Raw genomic sequence first — 27,085 nt, 5'->3', positions numbered from 1 at the left:
ATGGCGCCTGCCTAATATTTAAGGGGAGGGAATTCCACAGAGTAGGTGCGGCCACACTAAAGGTCCGTTTCCTATGTTGTGCGGAACGGACCTCCTGATAAGATGGTATCTGCAGGAGGCCCTCACCTGCAGAGCACAGTGATCGACTGGGTGTATAAGGATAAGATGGTCTTTCAGGTATCCTGGTCCCAAGCTGTATAGGGCTTTGTACACCAAAACCAGAACCTTGAACTTAGCCCAGTAGCAAATGGGCAGCCAGTGCAGTTCTTTCAGCAGCGGGGTGACATGTTGGCGATACCCTGCACCAGTGAGTAGTGTTGCCGCTGCATTTTGCACCAGCTGCAGCTTCCTGGTCCCAAGCTGTAAAGGGACTCTGCATGCAAAGCAGATGCTGTACCATGGGGCTCCAGCCCTTCTCTTATCTTTGGATGCCGCTTGTATCTGGGTACAAAGGCGTCAGCCAGAACTGCCCCACAGCAAAAGGAGATAAACTGCAGCACACAAATGCCCTTTGATTATCGCAGGGATGGGGAACCTATGCAGGTCCCTCCAGATGTTGGACTCCAATTCCCATCAGCCCCAACCAGCCAGCAACAAGAGACTCTGGGAGTTGTAGTCCAGCGACATCTAATGGGCTATAGAGCTGCTGGGGGTAGTGGTAGCTAAGAGCCAGTCCCCAGTTCAAACTTTGCCTCAGCCAAAAGCTTACTGGGCAACCTTAGGTAAGCTGGCCTTACTCATTAGGGCCACAGCTCAGGGGCAGAGCATCTGCGTTGCGTGCAGGTCGACCGTTCAATCTCCAGGTATGACTGGGAGAGACCCCCGTCTGAAACTCTTGGAAGGCGCTGCCATTCAGCGCAGACAATACCGAGGTAGAAAGACCACCGATTCAGTATAAGGCAGCTTCCTCTGTCCGTATTATTACGCATCATAAAGATTAATATTTCGCCCCTCGAACAAGTTAAGAGAACAGCTTACAATAATTTTTTAAAAATTAAAACAGCCACAGCATAAAAAACAAACTAAAAGCAGCTGATGTGCTAGAACAGCATAAAAATAATCGGCCAGAGAGAATAAAGCAGATCAACAAAAGCCTAGAAAAAAATTTAAGCCAGGAATACTTCAGGAGGATACCAAGTGAGCTCAGTGGAGAAGGTCCCTAACTCAGTGGCAGAGAAGGTTCTGGGTTCAACCCCCAGCATCTCCAGGTAGGGCTGGGAAGGTCTCCTGCCTGAAGCCCTGGAGAGCTGCTGCCAGTCAGTGTAGGCAATATTGATTTAGTTGGACCAATGGTCTGACCCAGTATGAGGCACTGCCTATGTTCCTAAGACCGTAGAGGGAGGGCCGCAGCTCAGGGGCAGAGCATCTGCTTTGCAAGCAGAAGGTCCCGGGTTCAATCGCCAGCATCTTCACGTAAGGCTAGGAAAGTTCTCTTGTCTGAAACCCTGCAGAGCTGCTGCCAGTCAGTGTAGGCTATACTGAGCTAGATGGACCAAAGGTCTGACTCATTGGAAGGCAGCTTCCTGCACTCTTCAGTGAGTTCTAGAAGCACAGCGCCATTTCTGAAAAGGACCTTTCCTCAGTACCCATCAACCTTACCTCAGACATCCAGGGAACCCAGAGACGGGCCTCTGGTAATTCTCTCAGAAGTACAGCCAGGCACACCTGAAGAGAGTTGATCCTTCAGGTACCTTCCCGGCCTCAGCTCCCCTTTGTTGTTGTTATGTGCCTTTAAGTCGATTGCAACTTATGGCGACCCTATGAATCAGCGACCTCCAACAGCATCTGTCGTGAACCACCCTGTTCACATCTTGTAAGTTCAGCTCTATGGCTTCCTCTATGGAATCAACCCATCTCTTGTTTGGCCTTCCACTTTCTCTACTCCCTGATGTTTTTCCCAGCATTATTGTCTTTTCTACTGAATCATGTCTTCTCATGATGTGACCAAAGTATGATAACCTCAGTTTCATCATTTTAGCTTCTAGTGACAGTTCTGGTTTAATTTGTTCTAACACCCAATTATTTGTCTTTTTCGTGGTCCATGGTATGTGCAAAGCTCTCCTCCACCACCACATCAGGAACAATCTTGCTGACCTACCCTGGACAGCTGCTGCCAGTCAGAGTAGACGGCACTGAGCTAGATGGACCAACGGTCTGACTCAGTATAAGGCAGCTTCCTACATTCAATGAAAAGGACATTTCTCTCAGGAAAAGCCACAGATGCCAATGCTTCAGCGCTAAGATGCTCACGGTTGTCGCAGCTCATTCTTCATACGGCACAACCACACACACCCTTGGGATGCCACTGCAATTCAGAAAGCCATAAACCTCAATGGGTACCTAACGTAAACAGCTTCTGCAGAGAAGACTGCTGGTAAATGGATATGAATTATCCTCCTACTTAAGCAAAACCGCAATTTATAGCCCATTCCTTCCGCCCACCCCCTTCCCTCCCCTTTCTCATTTTCAATTGCATGCACAGTGCTGTTCAACTGAGTCCTATTCTACGTAGCTGTTAATTTCAGTGGGTCTACTCTGGCTAACTCGGGATGTCTCCTGCAGTCTTTTTTGCGGCACTGCACTATTGTGAATGGTTATAATATCAATATTTAGATGCCCAGGAAACCCAAGCCTCAGTAAGGCTTTCTTCTTATAGAAGGCAGGAGTCAATGCATTTTGGCTTGGCCGTGCTGGCTAAGCCAAGGTTTGCTGTCACCAGGACCCCACTCTGCCTCCAAGGGGCAGGGTGCACTCCCTGGCTACGTCTCAACTGCGGCAGGAGGCCAGAGGAAACTTCACTCCTCTTTCCAGTTCTAAGCTGGGGATTTGGGGCAGGGGGGAGAAAATATGCCTCTTAAAATGAAATGGACTGCCTTCAAGTCGATTCCTATGAATAGGTGAGCGGTATTCAGAGGAGGTTTACCATTGCCTTCCTCTGAGGCTGAGAGGCAGCAACTGGCCCCAGGTCACTCAGTGAGCTTCATGGCTGTGTGGGGAATCGAACCCTGGTCTCCCAGGTTGTAGTCCAACACCTTAACCACTACACCACACTGGCTCTCTTTGGGGCAGGGAGGAGAAAATATGCCTCTTTACCCCCAGAGTTAAGAGTTGGAGGCAGGCGCTTGCTGTGAGCCAGACAGGGACTTCAGGTCCAGAGCGCTCCTCAGGCGACACAGGAAGCGACTCTAAACCAAGTCAGACCTCTAGTCCATCTAGCTTAGTACTGTCTACATTGACTGGCAGCAGCTCTCTGGCATTTCAGACAGGGTCTCTCCCAGACCTACCTGAGGCCCCAAATATCTGAAAAGACTACCTCCTTCCCTACCAGCCTGTTAAAATCGGAAGAGGGGGCCCTCTTGATAGTTCACCGCCCCCAGAAGCCCTGGGGTGTGTGGAGGGGGAAGGAAAGGCCACTCTCTGTTGCAGCCCCTAAGTTACAAAGTTATCTCCCCACAGAGGTGCGCCTGGCACCTTCACTGTGTCGTCTTCATTGTACGCTGAAGATGCACCTCTTTATCCTTGCCTATGTATTTTAGGACCCACCCTAAAAAAAAAAGTAATTTCAAACAAACCATAAATTGTTGTAACATGCTCTGGAACCTTATGGCGAAGAGCAAGTAAGATATCAAATTATTGCTAATATTATCAGCAGCAGCAGTAGTTCAGGATGCCTCCGCATACAAGTTTCTGGGAATCACAAATGGGGAAATTTTGTTGTGTTCATTTCCAGCTTGTGGGCTTCCCATAGGCATGTGGTTGGTCACTGTGACAACAGGATGCTGGACTATGAAGGGCACTGTCCTCATCCAGCAGGGCTCTTCTTACATTCTTCAACCAGTGGGATAACATTTCAATGTCCCAGAAAACTGTAAATGACCTTAAGGTGGCCATTTGGGGACAAAGGAACATCAAAGGAAGACTACAGCATGAAGCAGCTGGACCACAATGTGTCAAAAACTTCCATGCCATTACTTGGGAACTAAACAGAGATAAAGGATACTTAGCACATTATATGTGTTAATTGGGTTACCAATGCCAGTATGTCTGTGTCATCAAGAACTGCTTTGTGAATTACCACTGCTAAGTACATAATTATCATTATCGATATTTTTCAGCATTTCATTTCTCTCTGGCCTCACTTTTTACAATCACCTCCAACCAACCATGTACATATATACCTGCAACGTCACACATATGCCGTAATAAATTTGTTAGTCTTTAAGGTGCCACAAGTCTGTTTTGTTGTTTTTGCTGCAAAAAACTAATGTGGCTGCTCCTCTGAAAAAATGAAGCTGAAGACGGACATAAGATTTCAAGACCAAACCACAGCTGTGTGAGCCCAGCTGCTAACTTGCTTTCATTCCATCCTCTATCTCCTGATGCATAATGGGAGCTGTCCATCTTCTTTTTTAAGTGGCATATGTTTATGTGTCTTATCTTTCCATCTTACAATGAAAAAAAATTAAGAACTGCTTCAATGATTGGACGAGGGTGTGCTGGTGATAAAACAGTCACTATCCAATAGGTGGCAGCTTTTCCCTAGTTGAAACAGAACGTGCTGGAAACTTTGGCCCTCCAGATGTTGCTGAACTACAACTCCCAAGTTAGCAAGCATGGTCAATGGCCAGGCATGGTGGGAATTGTAGTTCAGCAACATCTGGAGGGCAAAAGTTCCCCACATCTGGTTTAGTAAACACAAGTAAAATAAACATACTCAAGTAACAGTATCTAGGGAACATTTCCCTATGCAAATTACCCTAATTTGCACAAGAACATTTTCTAGCTCAAAATTTTCCACAAAGCCTACATCATTGATGCAAACTTAATCAGAGAAGAAAAGAAAACTCAACCAACTAAGATAGCTTTATAATTTTAAGAGTGTAAGTCAGGGCTACGCTCTGTGGCCCTCCAGATGTTGTTGGACTCTGACTCCCATCAGCCCAAGCCAGCATGACCAATGGTCAGGGAGGACAACGGTTGCATTCCAGCAGATTCTGAATCCCTGGCTTAAGCTAAACTAAGTGCTGTCCAAACACAGACATCTGGCCAAGCCACAGCCTGCATGCTTTCACTCAAAAGACACGAGACAACATTCAGAAAACGGGAAAGGATGAGGCAGAGTCATTAGGGAAGGCCCAAGTACAGAGGCAGGTATTTAAGTGTAACTTAGGGACAAAGGAGGCTCCCTTATTCCAAACCAGACCACTGACTCATCTAGCTCACTACTGTCTACACTGACTGGCAGCAGCTCTCCAGGGTTTCAGGCAGAGGTTTCTCCCAGCCCTATCTGGAGATGCCAAGGATTGAACCTGGGGCCTTCTGCGGATGCTCTGCCAATGAGCTACAGCCCTTAAGCAAAGCGTCAAAGAGAAGAAAAGGGAACAGCGAATTCCTCATAAGGGAATCCAAGTAAGATTTCACTCTCAGCAGGCACCTGGCCGGTTTGTCCCCTTCTCCAGTGCAGATCCACGTCAGCGTAACTTTAGGTTGCTCAAGGAAAGCTGATACAATACTCAGATCCGAACTATATGTCCATGGTCTGACAATTGCCTTTTTGTTTTTAAAAAACTGACCCTTCACTGTTGTTGAGGACAGAAGTTTCAATTTATAAATATTGGAAGCAAAGGGAAGTTTGTGGTCCTTTCCATTCTACACAATATTTCTTCATAAGAAGAGACCCCTTTCAATCTGGTTGCGAAAATACTCTAAAAAATGTAATTTCCCCCCCTTGGTTAGATTTTAAAAGGAGAGGGTAGGAAAAAGCAGTTGCTGCTTATTTGAATGTGCTGGATTCAGGTTGTGTAGATGGCTATACTGTATTCAAATAAAATTCAAATAAAAAGGTCTTAAAAAAATTAACTCCCAGAGGAGACTGAATGTTCCCATACATTCGGGAATAGGTAGATCAAATGTTCTTTACAATGGAAAGCTTGGTATTCCCCATAACAACACAAGACCAGTCCTGCTGAGTTACTCTTCCCACAGCCACAAGGGAAGTTGACCCAATAAAAGTGACCATCTTTCCTTTATTGGAAGGAACCATCAGCTACGGATGGCTAGGTTACAGCAGTGGGTAGGGATGGAAAGATCTGTCACTTTCGGTTCCCTCAGTTTTCTAATGTTAAATTCAGTTCTCTACATTTCTTCAGCAATCTGCAATTTTTTTAAAAAAAAATCATGAAAATTTGCCACCATTTTAATGCAAATTTCTCAAAATAAACACATTTTTTGCACGGTTTTGACAGGTACATATTTTTGCAAGCCATTTCTCATCATTTCATGCCTTTTTGCCTGTTATTTTCACTCATGTGTTGATTTTTATGCACACTTTCCCCTAATATATGCATTTTTGTAAATGTTGTTTAGTTGGCGAACTGCATCCCAAAATTCTAATAAATGCAAATTTCGAAAGACAGTTGTGTTTTGGTTCTCACATTGTTTCAGAAATTGTGAATTTGATATTTCTGCTTGAAACGCAAACTGAATAGAAATTCTCACCCATCCCTAGCAGTGGGATTTGTAGAATGAGCAGGCATGGAAGAGTAGGAGGAGCCACAGACCATGGTCAAGAATGAGGGCCACACTTCTACTACTCCTTCTAACAGCAATGCGGGACAGATATTTTTCCAAAATGGAACATGTTCCAGTGCTTTATTTTTCCATGGAAAGTTTTCCATTTCGTAAGTTCATTTGCAACACTGAATGGATGCCAGTTGCAAATACAATATTAGCCAAGCCTGGCAGTTTGAGAGTTTTTTGCTTTGTTTACTGAGTAAAAGTAAAACAAATGTGCTTAATTTCATCTAGGGCAGGGCTAGGGAAGTGTTGGCTCCCTCAGATTTTATTATTTATTACATTTCTACCCCGCCTTTCTTTTCATGATTCATGGAGTCTCCACTGCGCTCAGTGGGAACATCAGGGAATTGTAACAATGAGATGCAAAACATTGCAGGAAAAAGGATGGATGTCTTTTTAAGACAGGCTCTTCAATTCTGAGTTTCTTTCCTGGACATTTTTTTTCTTAATAATGTTATTTGTTATTTAGTTTAATTTTTGTAAATTGTATTGCTTTCACTGACGTATTTTTATACTTGTGTTTATTTTTCTTTGTAAGCCACCTTGATAATGATGATGATAATAATAATAATAATAATAAATAATTATTGAAACCCAAGGCAGCTTACACTTGGTTCCCAGGCAGTCTCACATCCAGGCACTGACCACAAATGACCCTGCTTAGCTTCAGCAGGGTGCTGGTCTTATGTGCCTTCAGACCATAGTCTGGGACCTGGGATTTGGCTGGACGCCAACTCCTATCAGCCCCTGTCAGCATTGCCAATAGTCAGGGATGATGGGAGTTGTAATCCAGCAACATCTGTGTGGCCACAGCTTCCCCAGCCTCACTCCAGAACATCAGAAAATTTTCGGATGCAAACTGAGTATTTTCGGATGCAAAATTTGCATAGGAAAATTCTCCCCACTCAAAAGTTCCAATTCAAAATCTTCCCACATCCGTTTCCAATGTTGTGGTGCCGCCGGCTCCCCAGTTGATCAGACTGGAAACCAAACCAAAGCACAAGAGGTCAACATGTAGAAAGGCCCAGACAAAAAGGGTGGTCACCAGTGCTGACCCTGACCCTCACTCAAGGGGTGTGTGTTTCTCATTCCTAGTGTTGCTTCAGAAGTACTCAGGTACAGCAAGGTGGGTTCGACACTTCCAAGTGCCTCCAAAGGCCAGCGTGAGGTCAAAGAGGTGCCCCCTCCACACCTTGCACCAAGCAACGCACTCATAGCTTAAGCCAGCCTTTCCCATCAGTGTGCCTCCAGATGTTGTTGAACCACAGTTCCCATCAGCCTCAGCCAGCATTGCCAATGGTCAGGAAAGATGAGAATTGTGGTCCAACAACATCTGGAGGCACACTGGTTGGGAAAGGCTGGCTTAAGCAATACATTCAGCACCACAGGCCACAATTTTTCCATGACAGTTTGTAAGGCATGCATGCATAGCCCTAATGCAAAAGGAACAGTTTTAAGCTTTTAAGTAGTTTTTAAAAATGTAAATACCAAGAGCATTTCAACGGCTATTGGGCTATTTCAAGGAAAGAACCACTAAGACAACAGGTAAAAATGGTCCAAGTTTGGAAGGAATGTCTCAAAACATCAAAATAATTCTTTAAAAAGTCTGAGCATGACTCAGTTTCTGCATTTAATTATTTCTCCAGCTGGGCCTTCCAGCGATCTTGCGATTCCCACACTAATGCACATGTATTGTATGAGCCAGGTTTCCAAGGCAATATGACCCAAAGAAGCGACGCAGATGGCAACCTATTTGCTCAGCACCGCTGGAATCTGTCTCAGGGGAAAACAGATTTTTATGCCTTCGAAGAAGAGAGTAAAAAGTACCAAGTACCAGCTTCTCGTTCAAAGGACTACCAAGGCCACATTTATTGTTTACTTCAGACACTTATACCCTATCTTTCTAAGATAAAATCAGATTCAATGCAACTTATAAAGAAAAATATAAATGATTCCTTCTAATAATAAATCCAGGTGCTGAGTGCTGTCAGGCTCGAAGCCCCAATGGGGAAACGGTGAAGCAAGAGACAGGCATCAGCATGCTTGGGGAAACCCTGCTTGGAGAAGTACACTTTTTTAAAAAGTGGCAAGGAAAAAAACAGCCCACTGAGAACTGAGCATGATCAGTAATCCTGAAATGTTGAGTGTCAACAGGAAAAGAAAAGTGGAAGTTTGGGGAGAGGAGGGATGGTCTGCTGGAAGAGGGAATGGCTGGCTGGCACATTCCTATTATTATTTAGTTGCTTTCCTCACAAAAGTGACCCAAAGTAACATAATATTAGCATGTGTTTTAAATTGTTTTTAAAAGATGTGTTTTTAAATGTGTATATTTGTTTTAATGTTTTTAGTTACTGTAAACCGCCCAGAGAGCTTCGGCAATGGGGCGGTATATAAATACAATAAATAAATAAATAAATATTAGGAGAAGAGATATTATACATTGCAACATTTTGTTGCAGGTCTCACTTGCAATTCTTATCCTTTAACACATGGGTTCTCAACAAGGGGGGAATTCCCCCCCGGGGAGGAATTTTAGGGTTCAAGGGGGGAAACTGGGACCACTATTCAGCAAAGTGTGATGTCTTCTAGATTATGTACAATCTGTAAAATTGTAGTTTGTTTTTAATTTAATCTGCGACATTCAATAAAGTTTACTGAATGTCACAGATTAAAATCGATTCTTGAACATGCAGCATTATTTTCATTTGCAAAATTAAATTATTATTTAAAGACCAGAAAGTGCTCCAAGAAATTCTGTTATAATATAAACTAAGAAATTTTTCTCTCACGAGAAACACCACCGTCACTCGCGAAACGTCAACACGCTATGAGAGACTATCTTGGGAAGGGGGGAATTATATTCTGAATAATGGTGAAAGGGGGGAATGGAGCAAAAAAGGTTGAGAACCACTGCTTTAACATTTGTACAGCACTTTCAAACGTCCAAAGCACTTCACATGCATTATCTAACTTTAATCCTTATGTTTATACCGTTCCTGAGATACGCTGATCCCAAACCAGTTAGGGCTATAAAGGCGAACAACTTGAATGCAGCCCCAAAACCAATTGGAACTGCAATGAGGTTGACACAAAATTAATATATGGCCCAATGCGTGGTCTGTCCTGCTGCAAGTCTGGGTGCGACGTTATAAATAAATATCTCTCCCACCCGGGGCAAAGATTGACCAAAGATAATCAGGTAAATGAGTATTTTGTTGTTTTTATGCGCCTTCAAATCGATTACGACTTATGGCAACCCTATGAATCAGCGACTTCTTATTACTCCCATATTGCAGATGGGGGGGGCCTGCGGCTGGCAGACACTAGTTTGCCTGAGGCCCCCTAGCGAGTTCCTGGCGGAGCTAAGATTCGAACCAGGTACTTCCTGAGCCGCAGCTCAGCCTTCAAGTCACTGTGCTGCACCCTTCAGGTCTCAGCAACAGAGGAAAAAAGTCCAACAACATTAACAAGAATCACAACAATAAAACAAAAATACATTTAATAATTGTAATAAAATAAATAATACATAAATAAAACAAACAAAACAGCGGAAACAAAACCATAAAAAATGAAACAGCAGCATTAGAATGAAAACCTCAAAAGCCAAATACAAATCTTGAGCATGTTTATACCGTTCCTGAGATACGCTGATCCCAAACCAGTTAGGGCTATAAAGGCGAACAACTTGAATGCAGCCCCAAAACCAATTGGAACTGCAATGAGGTTGACACAAAATTAATATATGGCCCAATGCGTGGTCTGTCCTGCTGCAAGTCTGGGTGCGACGTTATAAATAAATATCTCTCCCACCCGGGGCAAAGATTGACCAAAGATAATTATTTCTGGGGGGACAGAACTTTTACAAAAACAAAATCCAAGCTGACTTTAAAATGGTATATTTTCACTCTACCTTCACGTCAAGATATCTATGAAGCATATGTGAAAATGTCACAAGACGGGCTGCATTTAATTGAGAGAAAATGTACCAGTGTGACTAAGAGGATGAGTGATGGATCAAGGAGCCAAATCACACCTCTGCCACAAGGGTGCGAGGCTCTTACAGCTTCAAACTACCTATGCCCTCGTTGAAACAGGGGGATAACAACACTGTCCTACCTTGAAAAAATGAAATGGACTGCCTTCAAGTCGATTCTGACTTATGGCAACCCTATGAAGAGGGTTTTCATGGTAAGCGGTATTCAGAGGGGGTTTACCATTGTCTCCCTCTGAGGCTGAGAGGCAGTGACTAGCCCAAGGTCACCCAGTGAGCTTCATGGCTGCGTGGGGACTCGAACCCTGGTCTCCCAGGTCGTAGTCCAATACTCTAACAGCACCACACTGGTTCTCCTGTCCTACCTTACAGGACTGTATATATATTCTTGACATGCTATTTATACAGTAGGGCCCTGCTTTTCGGTGACCTGCTAATACAGCGGCATCAGCTGGAGCGCAGGGAGCTCTAGCCGCCGCGCTCCAGCCGACAGTGATCAGCTGAAGCACGCAATCAGCTGGAGCGCAGGGAGCTCGCGAGCTCCAGCTGATCACTGTCAGGTGGAGCGCGGTGGCTGGAGCTCCCCATGCTTCAGCTGTAGCAAGTGATCAGCTGTAACGCGGGGAGTTTGCACGCTCCAGCTGATCGCTGTCAGCTGGAGCCCGGCGGCTGGAATACAGTAGGGCCCCACTTTCCCGTGGTTTTCGTTTTTCAGCGGGCGCCTGGAACGTAACCTGTCGTATGAGTGGGGCCCTACTGTATATGTTGTATGAGCTGGTATGATAATAAAGCCAATAGCTCAATGGCAGAGTATGTATGCAGAAGGTCTATGGTTCAATCCCTGGCAACATCTCCATGGAGGTCTGGGAAGGTCCCCCATCTGAACCCCTGGAGAGGACAATACTGAACCAGACAGACCAGCGATCTGACTCAGTACACGACAACTCCCTGTGTCCTTACAAGTATGGCTTCTCCATTGCATTTTTTAAATACTGCTGCGAGGACTTCAGCTGAAAAGTGAGATGCAAGCCCACCTAAACAAAATAACTAAATACACGACGACTGTTGCTGTTTTCCTTTCATTAGCCGCCAACAGCTGCATTCACCTCCGATGGGAAGAGCATGCCGTTCCTTACCTAGTCCACTTGGTGGCACTCAGCCATTGACCTACCTCAAAATTAGTTTGAGGCTCCCGCAAGAGACTGCTTCGATACAACTAAGCTAAAAGGCATCACTTCTTTGAGCAGGCTTATCTGGTACAGTATAAGACAACAGAACAGTCATTACAAGGGGATGGAGGATTTGCACATATGTATCTCCTTGCTCGCTCTCTCTCTCTATACACACACTGACTTTCCAAGTACATTGCATTCCCTTCCCCCTCCCTCTCCCAGTAAAAAACATTCACTTATAGCAGAGATGGGGGGGCTTTTTTCAGCCTGGGGGCCACATGCCCTCATGGGGAATCTATCAGGGCCACATGCCAGTGGTGGATGGGATGAGAGGCCAAAAAAGTGGCTGGGGTCAAAGATGTGGCTTCTACTATTGCACAGAAGAGTACATTCCAACCACACAGAAGTCAGAAGTTTCCCCCAGCTCCCCCCCAATTTATTTATTTATTTATTTATTTAATTGCACTTTTAAACAGCCCTATAGCAACAAGCTCTCAGGGCGGTGTACAACAAGATAAAACCACATTTTAAAATACGAACAAGTGTGGATTACACTATACAATTATAAAACATATTTAAAAACAAAATTAGAATAAAAATGAAATAAAAATTACAATTACAGTTTAAATTTAAAATTAAAATTAAGCTTAAAATGCCTGGGCAAAGAGGTAGGTTTTTACCTGGTGCCGAAAGGATAATAAAGAAGGCGCCAGGCGTATCTCATCTGGGAGGGCATTCCATAATTCGGGGGCCACCACTGAGAAGGCCCTAGATCTAATTACTGTTCTCCGAGCCTCCCTATGAGTTGGGACCCGGAGAAGGGCCTTGGACGTCGAGCGCAGTGAATGGGTAGGTACATAGCGAGAGAGGCGTTCCATCAGATATTGCGGTCCGATGCCGTTAAGGGCTTTATAGGTAAGAACCAACACTTTGAATCTGGCCCGGAAACATATTGGTAGCCAGTGCAGTTGGGCCAGAATAGGTGTTATGTGGTCAAATTTCTTCGTCCCAGTAAGAACTCTGGCCGCAGCATTCTGCACTAGCTGAAGTTTCCGAATCGTCTTCAAAGGTAACCCTACGTAGTTACAGTAGTCCAATCTAGAGGTTACCAGAGCGTGAATAACTGAGGCGAGGTTCTCCCTGTCAAGATAGGGTCGTAGTTGGGCTACCAGCCGAAGCTGGTAGAACGCATTCCGTGCCACCGAGGCTACCTGGGCCTCAAGTGACAGGAGTGGATCTAATAAGACCCCCAAACTACGGACCTGCTCCTTTAGGGGGAGTGTAACCCCATCTAGGGCAGGTCTGACATCAACCATCTGGGCAGAGAGCCCCCCCACCAACAGCATCTCAGCCTTGTCAGGATTGAGTTTCAGTTTGTTAGCTCTCATCCAGTCCATTATCGCGGCCAGGCAGCGGTTGAGTACATTGACAGCCTCACCTGAAGAAGATGAGGAGAAATAGAGCTGCGTATCATCAGCATATTGCTGGAAACGCACTCCAAAACTCCTGATGACCCCACCCAGCGGCTTCATATAGATATTAAAGAGCATGGGGGACAGAACTGAACCCTGCGGGACCCCATATTGGAGCACCCAGGGACTCGAGTAATGTTCCCCAAGCACCAGCTTCTGGAGACGATTCCCAAGATAGGAGCACAGCCACTGCCAAGCAGTGCCTCCAACTCCTAAATCCGTGAGTCGCCCCAGAAGGATACAATCTCTCCAGGCAAGCAAGAGAACATACACAGAACATAAGAACGTAAGAAGAGCCTGCTGGATCAGGCCAGTGGCCCATCTAGTCCAGCATCCTGTTCTCACAGTGGCCAACCAGGTGCCTGGGGGAAGCCCGCAAGCAGGACCCGAGTGCAAGAACACTCTCCCCTCCTGAGGCTTCCGGCAACTGGTTTTCAGAAGCATGCTGCCTCTGACTAGGGTGGCAGAGCACAGCCATCATGGCTAGTAGCCATTGACAGCCCTGTCCTCCATGAATTTGTCTACTCTCCCCTCCTGTGGTTTCCAGCAACTGGCATTCGGAATCACTCTGCCTCTGATTGTGGAGGCAGAGCATAGCCATCATGGCTAATAGCCACCGAGAGGCTTACCCTCCATGAATTGGGTCTAATCCTCTTTCAAACCCATCCAAGTTGGTGGCCATCGCTGCCTCTTGGGGGAGCAAATTCCACAGTTTAGCTACGCACTGTATGAAGAAGTACTTTATTTATATCTTTTCGGCGCCTTTTGAAGACTTTTCTCTTTCAACAAACCTTTTAAGTTGAGACCTATCCCACGCTGCGTCTGTGTTGGAATTGCTTGTTAATATGTTTTCTTTAATAATATGTTTTTAACCCTTTTTTGTTTTTTAAAGATGTTTTTAAAGCTTTTTAAAAATGCTTTTAACGTTGTTTTGTTTTAACGTATTTTAAGGTCTTTTTATGATGTTTTAAAGTGTTTTTAGTGTTTCTGTTTGCCGCCCTGGGCTCCTGCTGGAAGGGCGGGATATAAATCAAATAATACATAAATAAATAAATATTTTGTCTGTCCTGAGTCTACATTCAGCTTCATTGGATAGCCATGAGTTCCTAGTATTATCAGAGAAGGAGAAAAACTTTTCTGTATACAGCTTGGGGCCAGGATACCTGAAAGATCATCTTGCCCCTTATACTGTATACCCAGTCAATCACTGCGCTCTGCAGGTGAGGGCCTCCTGCAGATACCACCTTATCAGAAGGCCCATCCCTCCAGTTTTCCATCTCTATCTCTGGGCTCATTCACCCATGAGCTGAACTTCCCAGTAAAGACACAGCTTTTGCCATCGTGATAGATTTGCAAGGTTCACACTTTCTGCCTTCAAATCCACTATTTTCCTTTCACACAAGTAGGCGTTCCTCTGGAAAGGTTTAGTATCGCAGTTTCCTTGTGGCTCCCTCCCTAATTTTACATGCTTGCTCCTTCCAGAGCACCCATATTGCTAATGGAGAAGGGGAGGGGTTTTTTTTAATCAGTTTCCTTGTTTCTTGTCAATTGCATGCCTCTGGTTGAAGCCAGGAGAGAGTGGGTTGCAATTGTCACAAAACTGTATGAAACTGAAGGGGGGTGGAGTGGGTGAAAGGCAGCTTTTGCAGACGGCAGAGACATGGAGCTGGCAATGGGGCATATGAGAGCCCACCCACTAAAAAAACATCGAGGCAAAGCACCTACACGGAGGAGCGCAACGAACCTGACACGGTTTTTCCTTTCCTTTTAGCATTAAAATTGGATTGGTTTGATACGGGAAAACTGTGTGATAGCTGCTGATTGCCTGCAACATCATGTGAACCATGCAAATTAAATGGGGATGCAAGTAGCACCAATCTCACAGTAAGTCGCAGTGTGAACCAGCCCTCTATCCAGCATTCCATGCCCACCAAGAATGCTCAATCTTCATTGGGTTGGGGGTGAGGGGCTTCCTCCATATTGGTTTCCTGCCTCCATTTTGGCAGTTTGTGAGAGGGTTGGCTGGACACCACCATGATCAGTCCCTGCTATGTCAGGATGTGCTTTGGCAAGAGAGAGGCTAAGGATGGAAGCGATCCCTGACTCTTAAGACCTTTTCAAAATGTGCTGCTATGTGTTGGAGGTTTTTTGAGAGGGGGGAAGCATTATAGTTTTGTATTGCACTGCATTGTAGTTTTCCAGTTTCATTGTTTATTATACATACATATTAGATTGGTTATTTTGTAAACCGCTTAGAGACTTCATATTAAGCGGTATATAAATATATGGGGGGAGGGGAACTCCCATCAGCTCCAGGCAGCAAGGATAGACCTATGTTCAAGTCCCCACTCAGTCATGATAATCACTAGGTGATCTCTCTCAATCTTGTGAGGATAAAATGGATAGGGGTGCTGACCACAGATCCCACCAAAACTCCTTGGTGGAATAGCGGGGTAAAATACAAAATTTATAAAATACTTGCCCCCAAACCTGCTAGAACATCCACCTTGTTTGTAGGCAACAGCAGGAGGGGCAATTAAGCAAAAATGTGCATCTTTGGAGTACACCTGCTTAAGAACATAAGAACATAAGAAGAGCCTGCTGGATCAGGCCAGTGGCCCATCTAGTCCAGCATCCTGTTCTCACAGTGGCCAACCAGGTGCCTGGGGGAAGCCCGCAAGCAGGACCCGAGTGCAAGAACACTCTACCCTCCTGAGGCTTCCAGCAACTGGTTTTCAGAAGCATGCTGCCTCTGACTAGGGTGGCAGAGCACAGCCATCATGGCTAGTAGCCATTGATAGCCCTGTCCTCCATGAATTTGTCTAATCTTCTTTTAAAGCCATCCAAGCTGGTGGCCATTACTGCATCTTGTGGGAGCAAATTCCATAGTTTAACTATGCGCTGAGTAAAGAAGTACTTCCTTTTATCTGTCCTGAATCTTCCAACATTCAGCTTCTTTGAATGTCCACGAGTTCTAGTATTATGAGAGAGGGAGAAGAACTTTTCTCTATCCACTTTCTCAATGCCATGCATAATTTTATACACTTCTATCATGTCTCCTCTGACCCGCCTTTTCTCTAAACTAAAAAGCCCCAAATGCTGCAACCTTTCCTCGTAAGGGAGTCGCTCCATCCCCTTGATCATTCTGGTTGCCCTCTTCTGAACCTTTTCCAACTCTAGAATATCCTTTTTGAGATGAGGCGACCAGAACTGTACACAGTATTCCAAATGCGGCCGCACCATAGATTTATACAACGGCATTATGATATCGGCTGTTTTATTTTCAATACCTTTCCTAATTATTGCTAGCATGGAATTTGCCTTTTTCACAGCTGCCGCAAACTGGGTTGACATTTTCATTGTGCTGTCCACTACAACCCCGAGGTCTCTCTCCTGGTCGATCACCGCCAGTTCAGACCCCATGAGCGTATATGTGAAATTAAGATTTTTTGCTCCAATAGGCATAATTTTACACTTGTTTATATTGAATTGCATTTGCCATTTTTCTGCCCATTCACTCAGTTTGGAGAGGTCTTTTTGGAGCTCTTCGCAATCCCTTTTTGTTTTAACAACCCTGAACAATTTAGTGTCGTCAGCAAACTTGGCCACTTCACTGCTCACTCCTAATTCTAGGTCATTAATGAACAAGTTGAAAAGTACAGGTCCCAATACCGATCCTTGAGGGACTCCACTTTCTACAGCCCTCCATTGGGAGAACTGTCCGTTTATTCCTACTCTCTGCTTTCTGCTTCTTAACCAATTCCTTATCCACAAGAGGACCTCTCCTCTTATTCCATGACTGCTAAGCTTCCTCAGAAGCCTTTGGTGAGGTACCTTGTCAAACGCTTTTTGAAAGTCTAAGTACACTATGTCCACTGGATCACCTCTATCTATATGCTTGTTGACACTCTCAAAGAATTCTAATAGGTTACTGAGACAGGACTTTCCCTTGCAGAAGCCATGCTGGCTCTGCTTCAGCAAGGCTTGTTCTTCTATGTGCTTAGTTAATCTAGCTTTAATCATACTTTCTACCAGTTTTCCAGGGACAGAAGTTAAGCTAACTGGCCTGTAATTTCCGGGATCCCCTCTGGATCCCTTTTTGAAGATTGGCGTTACATTTGCCACTTTCCAGTCCTCAGGCACGGAGGAGGACCCAAGGGACAAGTTACATATTTTAGTTAGCAGATCAGCAATTTCACCTTTGAGTTCTTTGAGAACTCTTGGGTGGATGCCATCCGGGCCCGGTGATTTGTCAGTTTTTATATTGTCCATTAAGCTTAGAACTTCCTCTCTCGTTACCACTATTTGTCTCAGTTCCTCAGAATCCCTTCCTGCAAATGTTAGTTCAGGTTCAGGGATCTGCCCTATATCTTCCACTGTGAAGACAGATGCAAAGAATTCATTTAGCTTCTCTGCAATCTCCTTATCGTTCTTTAGTACACCTTTGACTCCCTTATCATCCAAGGGTCCAATTGTCTCCCTAGATGGTCTCTTGCTTTGAATGTATTTATAGAATTTTTTGTTGTTGGTTTTCATGTTCTTAGCAATGTGCTCCTCAAATTCTTTTTTAGCATCCCTTATTGTCTTCTTGCATTTCTTTTGCCAGAGTTTGTGTTCTTTTTTATTTTCTTCATTCGGACAAGACTTCCATTTTTTGAAGGAAGACTTTTTGCCTCTAAGAGCTTCCTTGACTTTGCTCGTTAACCATGCTGGCATCTTCTTGGCCCTGGCGGTACCTTTTCTGATCTGCGGTATGCACTCCAGTTGAGCTTCTAATATAGTGTTTTTAAACAACTTCCAAGCATTTTCGAGTGATGTGACCCTCTGGACTTTGTTTTTCAGCTTTCTTTTTACCAATCTCCTCATTTTTGTGAAGTTTCCTCTTTTGAAGTCAAATGTGACCGTGTTGGATTTTCTTGGCAATTGGCCAGTTACATGTATGTTTAATTTAATAGCACTGTGGTCACTGCTCCCAATCGGTTCAACAACACTTACATCTCGCACCAGGTCCCGGTCCCCACTGAGGATTAAGTCCAGGGTTGCCGTCCCTCTGGTCGGTTCCATGACCAACTGGTCTAGGGAATAGTCATTTAGAATATCTAGAAACTTTGCTTCTTTGTCATGACTGGAACACATATGCGGCCAGTCTATGTCTGGGTAGTTGAAGTCACCCATTACTACCACATTTCCTAGTTTGGATGCTTCCTCAATTTCATATCTCATCTCGAGGTCTCCCTGAGCATTTTGATCAGGGGGACGATAGATCGTTCCCAGTATTAAGTCCCTCCTGGGGCATGGTATCACCACCCACAACGATTCTGTGGAGGAGCCTGCCTCTTTTGGGGTTTCGAGCTTGCTGGATTCAATGCCTTCTTTCATGTATAGAGCGACTCCGCCACCAATACGTCCTTCCCTGTCCTTCCGATATAGTTTATATCCAGGGATAACCGTATCCCACTGGTTTTCTCCATTCCACCAGGTCTCCGTTATGCTCACTATATCAATGCTCTCCTCTAAGACCAAGCACTCCAGTTCTCCCATCTTGGTTCGCAGGCTCCTAGCATTAGCGTACAGGCACTTGTAAGCAGTGTCTCTCTTCAAGTGTCTTTGGCACTTGTGGTTAGGACTGTGGTAATTTTGCTCTTCTGAATTTATATCCTGTGCCCCTGCTCTCACAGTGCCTACTTCTAGGCCTACCCCTTTTAAAATTTCATAATTTCTTTGGTTTTTATCCCAGGGGGGAGGTTTCTTCCGAACCGGACCTTTCTCAGCTCCTGTCGGGTTTCCCCCCTCAGTCAGTTTAAAAGCTGCTCTGCCACCTTTTTAATTTTAAGTGCCAGCAGTCTGGTTCCATTCTGGTTCAAGTGGAGCCCGTCCCTTTCGTACAGGCCCGGCTTGTCCCAAAATGTTCCCCAGTGCCTAACAAATCCAAACCCTTCCACCCGACACCATCATCTCATCCACGCATTGAGACTGCGAAGCTGGGCCTGTCTGGCTGGTCCTGCGCGTGGAAACGGTAGCATTTCAGAGAAAGCCACCTTGGAGGTCCTGGCTTTCAGCATCCTACCTAGCAACCTAAATTTTGCTTCCAGGACCTCACGGCTGCATTTCCCCATGTCGTTGGTGCCAACGTGCACCACGACCACTGACTCCTTCCCAGCACTGTCTACCAAACTATCTAAACGACGGGCGATATCCGCAACCTTCGCACCAGGCAGGCAAAACACCTTGCGGTCTACACGCCCATCACACACCCCACTGTCTATGTTCCTAATGATCGAATCACCCACTACAAGGATCCCTCCTTCTTTTTGATCCTACACAGAAATAATAATACGTAATTTTTCATACACAGTCACTGCTATAAGCAGCTATCGTAAGTCTATGGGCATTAAAGCATTCCCCAAGAATGCCAAACAAGCAAGACCAGGATATCTTTATCTCTCTCTTACCTATAAGCAGGCAATTTGCCTGTCCAGAGTTTAAGTTCTGAGCTTGCCAGTCTGCCAACTGCTTGCCAATCACAAGGCATTTTACCATGACCACTTGGGGTAGGTACCGTCCTGTATACAAAATTATAGACATGATTTTGGCAATAAGAGCAGACTTTGAAACAATTAGGAAGCAATAGATTTGGCTGAAGAGTTGAAGGAGAGATAACACCATTATATGCACTCTTAATCATTAACAGAAGATTTTTAGTGCACACAGCATTTCATAGTTGCCCTCATGAAAACTCTCTGAGGCTTGTTCAGTTCACTTATCAGTGGAGGCCAAGTGATTGCTCCAATTCACATTTTACCAGGATACCTGGACGACTGCCTTCTCCTAAAGGTCACCTTCTCCCATATATACTTACCCAAACTTTAAAGTCCTCTTCAAAGGCCCTACTCCAGATGCCCCAGCCAAGTGAAGTGAGGAAGGTGGCTACCCGGGAGAACGCCTTCTCGGTCTTGACCCCCTGACTGTGGAAACCCAGGCCCAGAGAGGCTTACCTAACACCCTTTTCATGATCATTTTGGTGCCAGGTGAAGCCTTTTTAAAATACGTATTAGGCTTCTTAAAATATGCAGTTTTATAGTTTTCAGCTGCTTACATTTTCCACTGCTTACAGGTTGCGTCTTTTCAGCAATGCTGTGAAACTGATTCTCGAACGTTTTTTTAAAATGCCACAATTGTTTTACAATATGGTATTTAAATCTTGTGTTTCTACTCTTTCATGTCTGGGGACTGTCCAGAGAACAATGCTACTGGGCAGGCCACGTAAATGCCACAAATAAATAAATATTGAATGAACAGAGATTTAAACCTGGAGCTCCCAGATACAAAGTCAGTAATACTCTGGGAAGAAGTGGACATCACAAAAGACAGAAGAATACTGCCTAAAACAGGTATTGGGAACCTCTGGCCCTTCAGACTCCTAGGAGCCCGGCAGCTATGAACAACAGCCAGAGGAGTTGTGGTTCAGCAACATCTGGAGGGCCAAAGTTCCCAATGCCTGGCCTCAAGGCTTGCCCCTATTTCTAGCTCTCCCACTCTTAAGAACATAACAACATAAGAAGAGCCTGCTGGATCAGGCCAGTGGCCCATCTAGTCCAGCATCCTGTTCTCACAGTGGCCAACCAGGTGCCTGGGGGAAGCCCGCAAGCAGGACCCGAGTGCAAGAACACTCTACCCTCCTGAGGCTTCCAGCAACTGGTTTTCAGAAGCATGCTGCCTCTGACTAGGGTGGCACAGCACAGCCATCACGGCTAGTAGCCATTGATAGCCCTGTCCTCCATGAATTTGTCTAATCTTCTTTTAAAGCCATCCAAGCTGGTGGCCATTACTGCGTCTTGGGAGAGCAAATGCCATAGTTTAACTATGCGCTGAGTAAGGAAGTACTTCCTTTTGTCTGTCCTGAATCTTCCAACATTCAGCTCCTTTGAATGTCCCCGAGTTCTAGTATTATGAGAGAGGGAGAAGAACTTTTCTCTATCCACTTTCTCAATGCCATGCATAATTTTATACACTTCTATCATGTCTCCTCTGACCCGCCTTTTCTCTAAACTAAAAAGCCCCAAATGCTGCAACCTTTCCTCATAAGGGAGTCGCTCCATCCCCTTGATCATTCTGGTTGCCCTCTTCTGAACCTTTCCCAACTCTATAATATCTTTTTTGAGAAGAGGCAACCAGAACTCTTCGCAGTAAAGTCCAGAGAAACTCACTGGGTGGCACCATGCAGTGTTAACCCCTGAACATTTCCACAGTCCCCCTCAACCCCTTTGACTGCCACTGGTATGGAAACTCTTAGTTACCTACCACAAGGAGAATTTCACTAGACATTACAGGAGACTAGATGTAGGAATGCCAGTTTCAGTGGCACGAGAGGCCTACCACACCAACAAGAAGGGCACTAACAAGGCTTGGTTGGCTCATACAGCATCAGGAGGTGGCATAAACCCAAAGAGGGAGAGTGGACTGTTCCAGGACAGTGGCAGGCATCAGGTTTGAATACTCCTCCACATTAAAAAAAAAATCTTCTGCCAAACCAAAAGTTAGCACATTTTGGAGAAATCATTCATCCTACCTGCAGGGAGTTTTGGACTACATTCACACCATACATTTATTCCACTATTATTCCACTTTAAACAGTGATGGCTTCTCCCAAAGAATCCAGGGAAGTATAGTTTGTGAAGGGTGCTGAGAGTTGTTAGGAGACACCCTATTCCCCTCATAAAGCTACAATCACCAGAATTCTCTGGGAAAGGGAGCTGACTGTTAAACCCCTCTGAGAATTGTAAGCTCTGTGAGGAGAATGTGGGACTCTCAACAACCCTCAGCACCCTTCACAAACCACAGTTCCCAGGATTCTTGGGGGGAAGCTGTGGCGGTTTAAAGTGGAATAATAATGGAATAAATGCATGGTGTGGATGTGGCCTTTCACATGTGCATGGCCTACTGCAAGAACTGTTCAGGGGAAGGGGGAGTATAACACTGAAAGGAGGGAGCATGATAGTTTCTCACAGCAAAATATGAGAATAGTGCCGTAGATTGTACCTCACATCTCAGGTTCTAGAAATGCTACAATATTTTTTTTAATGAAGGTGGGGAATCTGAGGAGTATGGCTTATGGGGGAGGGAGGACAGACCCCCTCCCACACGAACCTCTATGTACACATGGGTGAGTATTCAAAAATATGGTCCTCCACCTACAGTCTGAAAAGGTACAGTTCACCTCCCAACTCTTCCAGCCTCCAAGAGGTCTCCTGTATCTTTAAAAGTTGTGCAGGGCGAAGGGAGAATTCCACCTTGTGGTTTTTCCTATTACATGGTTGCAAAAACACCTGTACTTGGCTGACTTTCTCTTCTCCTAAAGATACAGGATCAGTCTCAGGCCCTGAACCTGGCAACCCTACTTCCACCTCATTCAATTTCATGTGTCCTCAAGGCCCAACTTTCCCCAAACAGCGTGGGAAGGACCTCCCAAATCCACAAAAGTAACATCAGGAAGGGGCCATTTTAGAGGTACCTTTGCAAATAACAACAACAACAACAACAACACGGCTCTGACGTTCAAGAGTAGCCCAGGGATCCATACAATTTCGAAAAGCAAACCTATTTAACTGCGGGGGGTGTTACATAATTCTTGTTTTCTTGGATTCCCAACTTTACCAAAAAAAATCAGAGGAAATTTACAAATAGAAAAGGGAAGAAATGATGTTATCCCAAACGAGCAATAAACAGGTATACAAGCAAACCCAGGGGTTAACCATTCACACGTGCTAAACACAGACGCGCAAAGACGCGTGTATTACCTCGCGCAGGGTTTTTTAAAAAAGAAACGATCCCTTCTCCGCGTGCTCCACTTTCCTTCCTACTTCCGCAGCTTCCTCTCGACGCAGTCCCATTGGCTGGCTGCTCACGGCGGAAAAATGCCATCTCTTTTACGCTAGATGATTGGCCAAGAAACAGGGGCGTGGCTTCTCAAGCGTCGCTCACAAAGCGGTCGTCCCAACCGTTGAGTTTAAAGAAAAAAGGAAACAATTCTCAGTTTATACTTCCGGTTTCCATTCAAACGCCGCCATTTGAGGGGCTCAAGAGCAGAATGCATCGAATTAGTTTACCAAAATGTTAAGAAGTTTATGCTGTCACTAACGATGCCTGCAGCTGTAACTTATTTGCTTTTATGTAATTTTCACTGACGGTTGTTTTTGCATTTCGTTTCCCTTTTTGCATTTCGATTAGGATTACACTTCAAGCATCTGGTGAAATGGCCCCTGATCCACGAAAGTTTATGTCAACAGCAGCTTTGCTAGTCTGTCACAAGAGTCTCCCTTGCTTTTGCTTCGTTTCTACCTCTCTGTGGTGCCCTCGTCCTATCTTTTGTGACTTGACTTCCCCACACTTTCGATGGGAAACCGGACATGTCAGTATAGATTCTATTAATTGCAACGTTCCCCTTGGCGACGAATGCTGGAATAATGAAAGGGGGAAAGGGAGCAGAGGGAGGGATGTTGCTTCATAGCGTGGACACCAGGGGGCGCTGTCGTATTGCTTTTCTTAACAAATTGTGGGATCCGGAGGTTTGTGACCTGAATTATTTTACAACGCAGTCCTATTATTATAATAATAATAATAATAATAATTATATGCAAGTAAATGCATAGATGCAAATTATAAGGGTGGGGAAAAACAGGACTTAATCTGACCCATGTATTAAACCCAGTAGAACCAGGTGTTTTTAGTATTGTTAATAATAATACCCGTACACATTTCTAAGCGCTGTTCAGAGATTAAAAGAACAGACAGCCTTTCTTGCAAGCTTGCAATGTACCAGACACAATATAAAAGGAAAAAAGAATGAGAAAGGAAAGCAATGCAAGCAAATTCAAGTATTGATGATAGAGAAATATAGCAATAGTTAAGCAGGAGTGCTTTTAAATATGAGCTGAGTGCCCCCTATAAAATTATTTGATTGACTGATTGATTGACTAGTATTTTTATCCCATGTTTCCTCAAAGGAGGGCAGGAAGGCATGTACGGTACATCCCCCATTTTAGTCAACCCTGTGAGGTAGTTTAAGCTGGGGAGGGAGTGAATGAGACAAATAAGGGCAGTGGAGCAAGGATTTAAACCTGGCTTGTCTTGGTCCTGGGCCTATCATAGAATAGAATAGTAGAGTTGGAAGGGGCCTATAAGGCCATCAAGTCCAACCCCTGCTCAATGCAGGAATCCAAATCAAGGCATTCCTGACAGGTGGCTGTCCAGCTGCCTCTTGAATGTCGGAGAGCCCACTACCTCTCTAGGTAATTGATTCCATTGCCGTATGGCTCTAACAGTTAGGAAGTTTTTCCTGATGTTCAGTCAAAATCTGGCTTCCTACAACCTGAGCCCATTATTCCGTGTCCTGCACTCTGGGACGATCGATGTAGGACGATCACAGGTACAAACATTAGCTAGTTTACTAATCAGAATATCATGGGGCACTTTGTCAAAGGCTTTGCTGAAGTCGAGATATGTTATGTCTACAGCATTCCCACAGTCTACAAAGGAGGTTACCCGATCAAAAAACGAGATAAGATTAGTTTAACAGAATTTGTTCTTCATAAATCCATGTTGGCTCCTAGTAATCACTGCATTGTTTTCAAGGTGCTTAAAGACTGACTGCTTTATAATCTGCTCCAGAGGTTGACTGGTCTGTAGTTCCCTGGTTCTTCCTTTTTGCCCTTTTTGAAGATAGGGACAACATTAGCTCTTCTCCAGTCATCCAGCACTTCACCAGTCCTCCATGATTTCACAAAGATAATAGACAGCAGTTCTGAGAGTTCTTCAGCCAGTTCCTTCAATACTCTAGGAAGTAGTTTATCGGGCCCTCCCAATTTGAACTCGTTCAAAGTGATTAAGTATTCCTTGACCATTTGTCTATCAATCTCAAGCTCCAATCCTGCCCCTTCTACTTCATGTTTCCTGGGAGGGTCATAGGCTCTTTTTGGGGAGAAGACTGAGCCAAAGTAGGAATTGAGCACTTCTGCCTTTTGTCATGTTATCATTTGCCATCCTCATTGAGTAGCTGTGCCACCATTTCTTTTCTCTGTCTTTTACTGTGGATGTACCTGAAGAAAGCTTTTTTGTTGCTTTTAGCATCTCCCGCTAACCTCAGCTCATTCTCAGCTTTAGCCTTCCTGACACCATCCCTGCAATTCCATGATACCTGCCTGTACTCTTCCTTTGTGGCCTAGCCTTCTTTCCACTTCTTATATGAGTCCTTTTTTGTTTTCAGGTCCTCTCTAAGCTGTTTGTGAAGCCACACTGGCTTCTTCTGCTGTTTCCCCCCTTTTTTCCTTGTTGGAATTGCTTGCCATTGCGCTTTTAGAATTTCCTATTTTAGAAACTCCCACCCATCTTGGACTCCTTTTCTCATTAGGGTCGCTTGCCATGGAACCGTACTTACAATTGTTCTAAGTTTATTAAAATCAGCTTTCCTGAAGTCCAGGGTGCACATATGGCTACTCTCAGCTTTTGCTTCTGTTAAAATCAAGAATTCAAGTATGGTGTTGTCACTTTCCCCCAGAGTTCCTGTAACTGCCACTTCATCCACCAAATCATCTCTTTTTTTTTTTTTACAATAATTTTTATTCAAATTTTCATAAAACATAGAAAACAAAATCATAAAACATTCAAAGACAAAAAACAAAACAAAACAAAAATGATTAAACAAAAAAAAATAAAATGTTGACTTCCCATTTGTCACATATCAAATCAGTTATAGGTCTACAATATATAACAATCCTGTCTCTTAAATCATATTATAAAATCGCTTTCCTCCAGTAGTTATCTTAATTAATCATCAAATCTCATAAACATTACTTTATTCTTTCCACAAAAAGTCAAAGAGAGGTTTCAATTCTTTAAGAAATATATCTATCAATTTTTCTCCAAATAAACATGTCAATTAATCCATCTCGTTAATAATTATAATAATCTTATTGTCATAACCATAGTCCAAATAAACATTTCGATTAATCCATCTCATCAGAATCTGTTAGGTCCAATAATTTCAATAGCCATTATTCCATTATCCCTATTAGTTCCATCTTCCATCTTCAATAGTCCTGTTAAGTCCAGTAATTTCAGTGTCCAATCTTCCATTATCAGTATTCCATAATAATCTTGCTGTTGTAGCCATAGTCATATAATAAGAGTCTGATGGGAATTTCCTCTATCCCAAATATTTTCTTGCCATCCATTCTGAATAAGTTGCTGAAATACTGTTGTAAAGTCATATCTGTGTTCTTCTTTTTTACAAAATGCACTGGCTCATCTCTTAAGAGTTTTTCCATTGTCACATGGCTGCAGTTAATTCCATAGATTTTCTCTATATCAAGCTCCATCACATCATTCCAGTCCAGAAGATTATCCAAGCCATTGATAACTTTATCTCTAATATCTTCATTAATTTCTTCAGAGATAACGTTAAATTCCAAACAGTAGATTTTATTTCTAAAATCCATAAACTCCAGATCTTTTTCCAATTCCACATTTGTTCCAATCTCCAGGGCTTGTATCTTCCCTTTATTTTTTCTTTTCTCATCTCTGATCTCATTCTCCTCTCTCACAGGATCCCCTATTTCTTTAAGCTCCTGCGTCATTTTGCTGAGTTCAATTTTCAGCTCCTTACTACCCTGTCGCAGGGTTTGTTTCGTTATCTCAATCTCATCCATTATTTTCTGAAACATAATTACTTCCAGATTCTCAGCCACTTTCTTGATTTCCATTTTTAAAACCACGAAAACAAAGCAAAACAAAAATAAAGAAGAACCACTTATTTCAGCAACAATTGGGTTAATATTCCAGGCTTGATGACATCACAGTATAAACAGAGCAACCTGCCT

At 44.1% G+C, this 27,085-nt stretch overlaps 1 protein-coding gene across 3 annotated transcripts in view; it reads right to left on the bottom strand.

Moving 5' to 3' along the window:
• WDR89 (WD repeat domain 89) overlaps nucleotides 1-23,856 on the bottom strand; it is a 41,859-nt gene extending 18,003 nt beyond the window's left edge. The window contains exon 1 of one of the 3 annotated variants that reach the window (XM_061612386.1): nucleotides 23,009-23,856. The gene's annotated coding sequence lies outside the window, so the exon portion shown is untranslated. Of the gene's footprint in view, nucleotides 1-19,663; nucleotides 19,718-23,008 lie in introns of those variants that run through there. The other 2 variants (XM_061612385.1, XM_061612387.1) reach the window with 2 other exon arrangements.
• Nucleotides 23,857-27,085: the final 3,229 nt, after the last annotated feature.

This window comes from Rhineura floridana, chromosome 2, assembly GCF_030035675.1.
Source record: "Rhineura floridana isolate rRhiFlo1 chromosome 2, rRhiFlo1.hap2, whole genome shotgun sequence".
NCBI classification, from domain to species: Eukaryota; Metazoa; Chordata; class Lepidosauria; order Squamata; family Rhineuridae; genus Rhineura; species Rhineura floridana.
Note: the sequence above shows the minus strand (reverse complement) of the source record. Positions and strands in the feature narration are given on the sequence as shown.